We start from the raw sequence: 10,000 nt of genomic DNA on the forward strand, positions 1-10,000 counted from the left end.
GAATAACCATTGTAATTTAATGGAATAAAGTGTTTTGACTTTGACTATCTCTTTCTCTCTCTCTCTATAAGATGTGGATAATTCTATTTCTGTTACAGGATGTGGATAATTCTATTTCGGTTACCAGTGGACCACGTGGCTGTTTTCCACGTGGATCCAAATGTCCCAAATAAGAACCACCCGCTCAGCGAGGGCGGAGGTCACATTTTATATCTGACCTCGTTTGACCGGGAGTCCGTGCCAAGCTACCGACGCGGTAGGGTCAGCTCTCGCCTCCCTCCGGGAGAGTTCGTGTCAAGCGACCGACGCGGTAGGGTCAGCTCTCGCCTCCCTCCGGGGGAGTACGTAGCCAGCTACTAGCGCGCTAAGGTCAGCTCCGCCCTTGCCTCCCTCCGGGCGGGCTGCCCCGACACCGCGTGACCCCGCGCGGCGCTTTTGACCCTTTAGACAAGTCGTAGCGTCGTCGTAGCGTGTGTTCACCCCTTTACGTGTGTTTTGCGTCCCTGTCAGCCACTGTACTAGAGTACGCATAGCCTTTTACAAAGTGGTGGCAAATATAAGATGTGGATAATTCTATTTCTGTTACAGGATGTGGATAATTCTATTTCGGTTACCAGTGGACCACGTGGCTGTTTTCCACGTGGATCCAAATGTCACAAATAAGAACCACCCGCTCAGCGAGGGCGGAGGTCACATTTTATATCTGACCTCGTTTGACCGGGAGTTCGTGCCAAGCTACCGACGCGGTAGGGTCACTCTCGCCTCCCTCCGGGGGAGTTCGTGTCAAGCGACCACCGCGCTAAGGTCAGCTCCGCCCTCTCTCCGGGCAGCTGACCGTGGCCTCCACGCGGCGCTTTTGACCCTTTAGACAAGTCGTAGCGTCGTCGTAGCGTGTGTTCACCCCTTTACGTGTGTTTTGCGTCCCTGTCAGCCACTGTACTAGAGTACGCATAGCCTTTTACAAAGTGGTGGCAGCGAGGGCCGTTGCATCCTTTTGGCATGCAACACGAACACACCACCCCCGAAGAAAAATCCGCTCGACCGCTAGAAGACATGTCGAAGAACAAAAAAAACACGTAAGTACACGTTTGGGCCCCCTTTCTTATTTCCTTTCCCTTCCTTCTCCCATACATGTGTTAAGCCGTTGTTTTTTTGTTGGGTTAATAGGTGCTAAGGACAGCAAATGGCACGTTCTCCACTATTCTTCCACCTCAGATCGTCTGTCTGTCTGTCTGTCTGTCTGTCTGTCTGTCTCTCTCTCTCTCTCTTTCTCTCTCTTTCTCTCTCTCACGATCTCCCTCCCTCCCTCACTCCCTCCCTTCTCTCTCTCTCTCTCTCTCTCTCTCTCTCTCTCTCTCTCTCTCTCTCTCTCTCTCTCTCTCTCTCTCTCTTTCTCTTTCTCTCTCTCTCTTTTAACCTTTATTTCAAGTACAACATGAAAGTGCATTTCCAGAAGTTTGCCAAAGCTTTAACATATTACACGTAAAGCTATGTGTAACAAACATTCTAGTAGAGCGCTTGAGCATTAAAATAAAATCGAGACTAAGAAAGAGAAGAACTAAAAACTTTCTCTCTATCTATCTATCCATTTCTCTTTCTCTATCTCTGTCTCTCTGTCTTTTTCTCTATTTCTGTCTCTCTCTCTCTTTCTCTATCTCTCTCAATCACTCTCTGTCTGTCTGTCTGTCTCTCTCTCTCTCTCTCTCTCTCTCTCTCTCTCTCTCTTTCCCTTTCTTTCTGTCTGTCTCTCTCTCTCTCCCTCTCCCTCCCCCTCTCTCTTTCTGGTTCTTCCTCTCTCATTTTCTCTTTCTCTAAGTCTCTCTTTCTCTCACTCTCTCACTCACTCACTCTCTTTCTTTCTGTGTCCTGTTTGGTGCAGCGGTAGCGATCTCGTCTAGCAATCTTGCTGACCTGCGTACAAATCCCTCGCCGCCAGTGGATGGTAACCCGGTCATTCCTCGCAACATGAGCATGCAGCATGTCACACCAAGAATGGTCTTTGTAACAAATGGAATAAAACTAGATTATTAATTATTTATTATTCATTCTCGCTCTTCCTCTCTCTCTTTCTCTTTCTTTCTCACTCATTTTCTCTTGCTCTCTCTCTCTCTCACTCTCTCTCCTTCCTCTCCATTCCTCTCTCTCTACCTTTCTTTTTTTCTCACTCACTCACTATTTCTCACTCCCCCCCCCTCTGTGTGTGTGTGTGTGTTCTCACATACTCTCTTTCTTACTCACTCTCTCACTTTCACTCTCTCTCTCTTTCTCTACCTCCATTCCTTCCTCCCCCCTCCCCGCTCCTCACTCTCTTTCTATCTTTCCCTCTCCCTCCCTTTCACTCTCTCTCACACACTCTCTTTTTCATTCACTCTCTCTCTGTAATGATGTGTGTTGGGAAGTTATCCGACCTGATGACACCAGTGTAATGATGTGTGAAAACTATCCCGCTTGCTGCCGCCAGTGTAATAATGGGGAGGATGTGTCCCCATTGCGATGGCACTGGTGTGGTTCTTGGGTGTAAAGTCGACGCAGATTTACATTATTTTACTGCTGGAGTTTGGTAGGGACGAGCGGGGCAACTTGCCATGCCCACGAGGGCGAGAGGTCTGCGTCGACTGCTCAGACATTTCGAGGAACTTATTTTCGAAACATTTCATAATGGTACACTCGAGATACATATATGTATATATATATATATATATATATATATATATATATATATATATATATATATATATATATATATACATATATATATATATGGTCACATGGTGATTTTGGGGTGAAGAAACAAGGCTACCTGTTATAGATGAGAGGAGAGTTATGGTATTTGCAAGACTAAAAAGTTTTGTGATAAGGAGACAGAAATGCTGACATTTGAACATCGATCATAAAAGCGATGACATAGTGAACGAACATTTTGAGTATAAACAAGACATAATTATACACAGAGACATCAGAATAACAGCATGGGAATTGTTTATGAGCAACAAGGGTTAGTTTAGTGTTAGTTTCTGGTACGTGAGGTGATAGAGGTCACAAGAACAGGTTACTATATTGCTCAGCCTCCTAGCCAGGATCGTCCTCGATCTGGCTGTGGTGGGTGATGGTGAAGGTGAAGTCTCGACGGCGGTGATGCAAGGAGTCTCGGCCCTTAAAGGCGAGAATTAAAGATGGTCACACAGGTGACTTCTAAGGTCGGCTTGTGCTTGTTTGTACAGTTCACTGTTCCGAAGCGCAGGTGGTCTTGACTTGACCAGCAATGGCGATCAGTCATGGAGCTCGTCAATTGTTCTGTAGGATCGCTTGAAGACACAGTTAACTTATCAAGCACTGTGTCAGTCATAAATAACATGCTCACCAGTCTAGAAGATTCTGGACCAAGATGTCGGCGATGAGACGAGGACTTACCGGAGAATCTTGAGAACGAGGTCTTCATAGATCAGGATCATGTTGGCGGGAAGGATTCATCTTGGGAGAGGAAAAGCACCAAAGTGATGGCGTCACGAGGTTCGACAGGCATGACAGAACCATTCTTGCCAGAGTTGCAGCGACGTACGGCAGAGGGAAGAAGGGCATCGACAGGTGATGCGGCAGCGAGAACGTCCATGAGATGGGCTCGTTAACGGGGCGAACGAGACTTTGCGCGCCAGGGATCGGCGGCGAGGGCAGCGACGTGGTGATCCGAGAGTCAAGGTCGGCAGTGGGCTTCAGCAGGGGGCGTCTGGCTCTGAGGGCAACAAACGGGAACAACAGTAACATGTTTTGGCGACAGAAGACATAATGTCATATCTCAGGGAGTTACAATATCAACACGAATTCATAATGATTAGGAAAAGACTAAAAGCAACATGTCATGGATTTGGAATAGAGTGTTAATTGCAACATTCACCAAAGAGATAGAAAGCAGTAATGAATAATTGAGATTGTAAGATAAAATCTCAAGGAAAATATGTAGAATTCATGTGCAATGATACAGGACAACAGATATTCCTATGAAAATGTAAGTATATAGATCATATTTACAATATATTTCCTTCAGGGAAATGAGAGTTGCATGCAAAAATGCAGGAATGTTGGGATATTGATTAAGACTAGGAGAGGATATAGGAATGAATTTTCCTATGAAGATAATTACTGAAGACATTGTTCATAGTGAATGAACTGGAATTCAGCATCATGTAGATTCAGAAATCATCACGACTGAGATTAACATGAAACTAATTAAGTATTCATAGGTACACAGAACTACGGAAATGAGAGTATGGGGGGAGGAACACAGGTGTTCGCAGGAGCGAGAGGAAATCAGACACTTCACTTCATAGGGGATTTCCTAGGCAAATGAGAACAGCAAGGATAAAGGAAGTAACATATGGCCTTGAGGTACTGACAGGGTAGTGTTGATTGATGTTGCAGGCATCAAACGACTGCAGCAAGTGCTGAGGACTGCGACAGATGATGGAATACTGTGTGCTGAGGGAGGAGCAATGTCAGCTCGGCAGGGAAGGCTGGCTTCGTGCTTGATGTCGTGAAGTCCGCAGATATATTGTGAGATGATGTCTTGGAATGACGGAAGTCGACGAAGGTGTCTCCGTTTGCAGGAGTTGATAGATTGTCTTCGGAAGGGCTTCGTGTGGTACTTTATCCCAGAGTACTGTCACCAATTGTAATGATGTGTGGTAATTATCCCAGTTGCTGCCGCCAGTGTCCTCACTTTGATGGTACTGCTTGTTTCATTCTTGGGGGTTGAGTTAAAGTCATCGCAGATTGATATTATTTTACAGCGGGAGTTTGGTTGCTGGAGTACAGAGGACAGGCAAGGCTGAGGCTTGCTCTCTCTCTCCCTCTCTGTCTCTCTCGCTCGCTGTCTCTCCCTCTCTCTTTCTCTTTTGCTCACACTCTTTCTCACTCTCTTTCTCTCTTGCTCTCTCTCTCTCCCTCTCACTCTTTCTCCTGCTCTCTCTCTCCCTCTCACCCTTTCTCCTGTTCTCTCTTTCTCTCACTCACTCTCTCTCACACTTTCTTTCTCATTCAATCTCTCTCTCTCTCTATCTCCCTCCCTTGCTCCCCCTCCCCACTCCTCTCTATCTCTCTTCTCTCTCCCCCCCTCTCTCTCTCTTACTCACACACTCTCTTTCTCACTCACTCTCTCCCACGTCGCTGCCCTCGCCGCCGATCCCTGGCGCGCCAAGCCTCGCTCGTCCCGTTAACGAGCCCATCTCACGGACGTTCTCGCTGCCGCATCACCTCGCCGACACCCTTCTGTTCTCTACTGCATGTCACTGCAACTCTGATCATGTTATATTGCTGACATCGCCGCCGCCACGTCCGCTGGTGACCGCCGCATGACGTCCTAGCTGCATGTCACCTCACTCACCGCATCTCATCTCACTTGCCTGACGTCCTTATCACATCCTGTCTCACTCACCTGACGTCCTAGCAGCATCTCACCTCACTCACCACACCTGCTGCCCTATGCTGGTGACCCCGGCAAAAATGGTCCTATAACGGGTATAGAACCCTATTACAATGGCTTGCAGGGGTATTGATACTGGTATTCGGCTTTCACTCTTTATTCCTAAGAGTTGACAGACGCAGTATAAGAACACACGAGACATGTCTAGTTATACGGATAGTCGCGGTATGCGAGTCGCAGCCAGCTCGCCCGGAGAGGGAGGGCGGAGCTAACCTTACCGTGTCGGGTGCTTCACACGAACTCCCGGTCAAACGAGGTCAGGTGACCTTGTCACTTACGCCCTCACTGAGTGAAAGGTTATATTTGGGACTTTTGGATCCACGTGGAAAACAGCCACGTGGTCCACTGGTAACCGAAATAGAATTATCCACATCCTATATTGCTCGGCCACCTACTCGCGCCTCGCCCTCGAGGCGCCTTCAAGGGTGGCCTAACTTGGCTGGTCGTCTCGTTCTCGTGCGTCGTTCTGGTGCATCTTCGTGGCTTCTTGTCCATGTTGTCCTCATCCTCCTGGTCCTCGGTGTAATCTGTCCGTCCTCGATGTCCACACGTCCTCGAAAGTCTCGCACAGGCCCTCCTTGACTTTGGATTCGTCTTGACCTCCTCGTAGTCCTGGCCCGGGCCCTAACTCGGCGGCGTCCTCGTCCACACTCCACACTACATCTCGTCCAGGTCCTTCTCGCGTCACACGTCCCCCGTAATCTTCATCCGGATCTAGGGGCGTGGGGGCCGGGGCGGCATCTCGGGGCGGCTGATACCTGTGCTACGAGCTCCTGGAGCTGAATGGATCTGCGGTGTCTCGCGGGGGGGGGGCGGCAACTCGGGGCGTCTCGGCAGGCATCGCCCGTCCACAACATCATGGACGGCTTAACAACTGCTCTGATGAACATCCAGTCCGCAGGCCTATAACGATCTTCTGTGACGTCCTTCCCACGGCATCCTAAGGTGACCGGAACTGTAGCAGGATCTTCCCTCGGTGCCGTGTCGGTCCGACTGCAATATATAGTCGGGGAGCCAGATCATACACGTAAGGGCCAAGTAAGAGAAAAGAAAGGCAACAGAGAAGAGAGGGTGTTAAGTACCGCTAGCCGGTGATTTTTAAAAAATTGCAGTTTTTAATGTTGGTTTTAAATTATTTTCGTCTTTTTTTTTCTTTTTTTCATTTTGTGTTTTATTTTCACAAAGATAAAGAAGGAAAAGAAGAGGGAGACGTCAGTAGCGGTCCGCAAAGACCTGGCTTGAACTACCCACCGTCTCTGATAGATATGAGTTTAGATAAGGGAACGACATCGGCAATCCACGAGGACTTACTTGAACCACAGTCGTCCCACATAGAAGAAATAGATGTAACTTGTACATCATGTATGAGCCACTCGTCACGACAGACAAAATTGCGGGCTAAAGAGATAGATAATAAATCTTTACGCCGGCACTAAGACAGCAACCAACCTTATTAATGAAAAGGGTCAGTGTCTTTTGTCCTGCGTGTGTGAGTGAGGTGAATGTGTGTATGTATGCATGTGTGAGTGACAGCTAGCGTTAATGAGAGGGGAAGCGAGAGTGAGCTCACACAGAGATTGAATCACAAACACGAATATTAACGTTCACTATAACAAAACTGAAGTACATTAGCAATGCTAGCTATTTAAGATTATTTCAACTACCACATTGAATTCAGCATATAATGATATGCGACAGAATGTATGCATGAATGAATGGTGACATGAAAAAAAATATTCGCCAACTTTTTATCAAGCAAATCTTCTCGGGGTCAGAAATATGAACTACCAAGGTACAAGTTTAGCTTGCATGTCAGACTCCAATAAAACATATTAACGAGGGAATCCTATACCCAAATGCCGTATATGACTGAAGCGACTCGAGCCAGGAATATAATAAACCTCTCTTCTGCGTATCTGTGATGGGCGCTCGCAAAATTCACTAAGGATATATAAATTTTCACACCGACTCAAAGGTAGCCGAACGAACGAATAACTTCGGTTTATTGTACCTACTTTCGAACGACGGAGCGCAGATCTATTAGGTGTTTACGCAACTCCGGGGCAATATCGGGCAATCCTGTCCACTATGATATGGGGGAAGATCCTACACTATATTCAAATAATACAGTTTAATGAAATTGCGTTACATGCCTCGTTCTAGTGCCGATAGAAGGTGTCACCAAAAGGCAATGTATCAGTGCTATGTTTACTCCCAAATTACAGGGAACCAAGCGGTCATGTGACCCTACCCACGCCGTTACCGACTGGGAAAAGAGAAAGTGAGGTCAGGTCAAGACTGGAAAATGACCTTTTCTATTCCCAAGTGACCGCAAGCGAAAGAAAAGGGACGGTCAGGTCGGGGGCAAGGGTTAGGAACGAGATAAAATGAAATGATATTCGTGATAAGATAAAAATATGAACTTGTTAAATTCGTTGCAGATGAAACAAAATAAATCTCTAAAAACGAGAGAAAATTGTTAATTACTTAACTAACGAACGATATTCATGTTTATTGATCACATACTCGATCGCACGGAAATGCGATCTGAGGTGAAGGGAATAGTGTGAGAACGTGCCATTTTGCTGTCATTAGCACCCTTTTAACCCAACAAAAAAACAAAGGGTTAACACATGTTGGGAGAAGGAAGGAAAAGAAATAAGAAAGGGGGCCCAAACGTGTACTTACTGTTTTTTTTTTTTTTAGCCATGTCTTGAAGCGGTCCAGCGGATTTTCTTCAAAGGTTTGCGTTCATGCTGCGAGCCGGAAGGACGCAGCGCCACCCTGCCACCAGATTGTAAAAGGCTATGCGTACTCTAGTATAGTGGCTGACAGGGGCTCAAAACACACGCTACGACGACGCTACGATTTGTCTAAACGGGTAAAAGTACCGCGCGGAGGTAACGGTCAGCCCGCCCGGAGAGAGAGGGCGGAGCTGACCTTGCCGCGCAGGTCGCTGGTGACAAACTCTCCGAGGCCTAGATCATCCTCGGTATAAGTAGTGACCGTTCCAGCTGGAGGAGCGATAGCAGCAGCTGGAGGAAGCATGGGGGGAGCGAGGTGAGGCCACTGGTAACCGAAATAGAATTATCCACATCCTATAGGTCCTGTCTTGCCTGTCGAACTTTGTGATGCCATCACTATGATGCTCCTCTCCCGAGATGAAGAATCCTTCCCGCCAATGACGTGATCGTGATCCTTTCAAGACCTCTTTCTCACTATTCTCCACTAAGTCCTCGTTTCATCACCAACAACTTGGTCCAGAATCTTCTAGACTGGTGTGTGTGTCATTTACGACTGACACAGTGCTTGACAAGTTAACTGTGTCTTCAAGCGATCCAGTGGTATGATTGACGAGCTCCATGACTGATCAGCACTACTGCCCCCGTCAAGACCACCTCAGCTTCAGAACAGTGACCTGTGCGAACAAGCCCCCAAGGCCGCCGACCTTAGAAGTCACCTGTGTGACCTTTCTCCCTGCTCATCTGCAAGAACGGATAATCCTTGACTTCATCTTCAGCTTCACCCACTGCAACCGGAGCGAATACGATCTTGGTTAGATGGCCGAGCGATTTAATGACTTCTCCCCTCTACTCACCCTCGACTTCCCATGGTACATAGCACTCTCCTGGTTATTGCTTATGCTAACTTTGGTCTGCACCGAAAATGGAACAATAACAAGTGCCTCCAGAGCAAGCAATTCCGACCCTTACCGCCTATCACTTTATAACTACATGTAAACTTATATCATGATTATACTCAAAATATTTGTTAGAAAACCCTTATTCTGTAATCATTATTATTGATGATACTGTAGTTATCAAATATTCATGATTTAATTGTACTCACAAATCCAGTGTCCCCATCCAAATGTGTGACTACAGGAACCTATGACTACCGTAAAACAAAGAGTCTGCACTGACACTCCTGCTAAAGATTAATGTCTTCCAATTTCTTATGTTTAGTGAAAATTTCAAACTATATCGTAGAAAAACGACCTGTGATCACCTCAGTAACTCAGAGCCAAAGTCACTCTTCCTTCGCTGGCTCGGTCACACCTCAACTCATTAGACCTCTTGCCCTCGTGTACATGGCAAGACCCTCTTGCCTGAACTTCTTTGCCAAGCCTGTCCTCTGTACTCTAGCTACCATACTCCCGTATTAATAAATATAGAACCTGTGACAACTTTAACTTTACACCCAAGAACCAACCAGCAGTACCTTTCAGGTGGGGACACATTCTCCCCACATCATTCTATTGGTGGCAACAGTGGGATAATTTCCACATATCACACACATTTCTCTCTATCTATCTGTCTATCTATTCATCTATCTCTCCCCTCCCCCCCTCTCTCTCTATCTCTCTTCCTCCTCCCTTCTCTCTCTCTGTCTCTCTCCCTCCCTTGCTCTCTCTTTCCCTCCCCCCCATACTCTCTCACTATCTATCTATCTATCTCGCCCTCCACCCTCTCTCTTTCTCTCTTGCTGTCTCTACCTCCCGCCCTCCTCCTCCCTCCCCCACTC

Source organism: Penaeus monodon, chromosome 37 (genome assembly GCF_015228065.2).
Source record: "Penaeus monodon isolate SGIC_2016 chromosome 37, NSTDA_Pmon_1, whole genome shotgun sequence".
In the NCBI taxonomy this organism is placed as follows: domain Eukaryota; kingdom Metazoa; phylum Arthropoda; class Malacostraca; order Decapoda; family Penaeidae; genus Penaeus; species Penaeus monodon.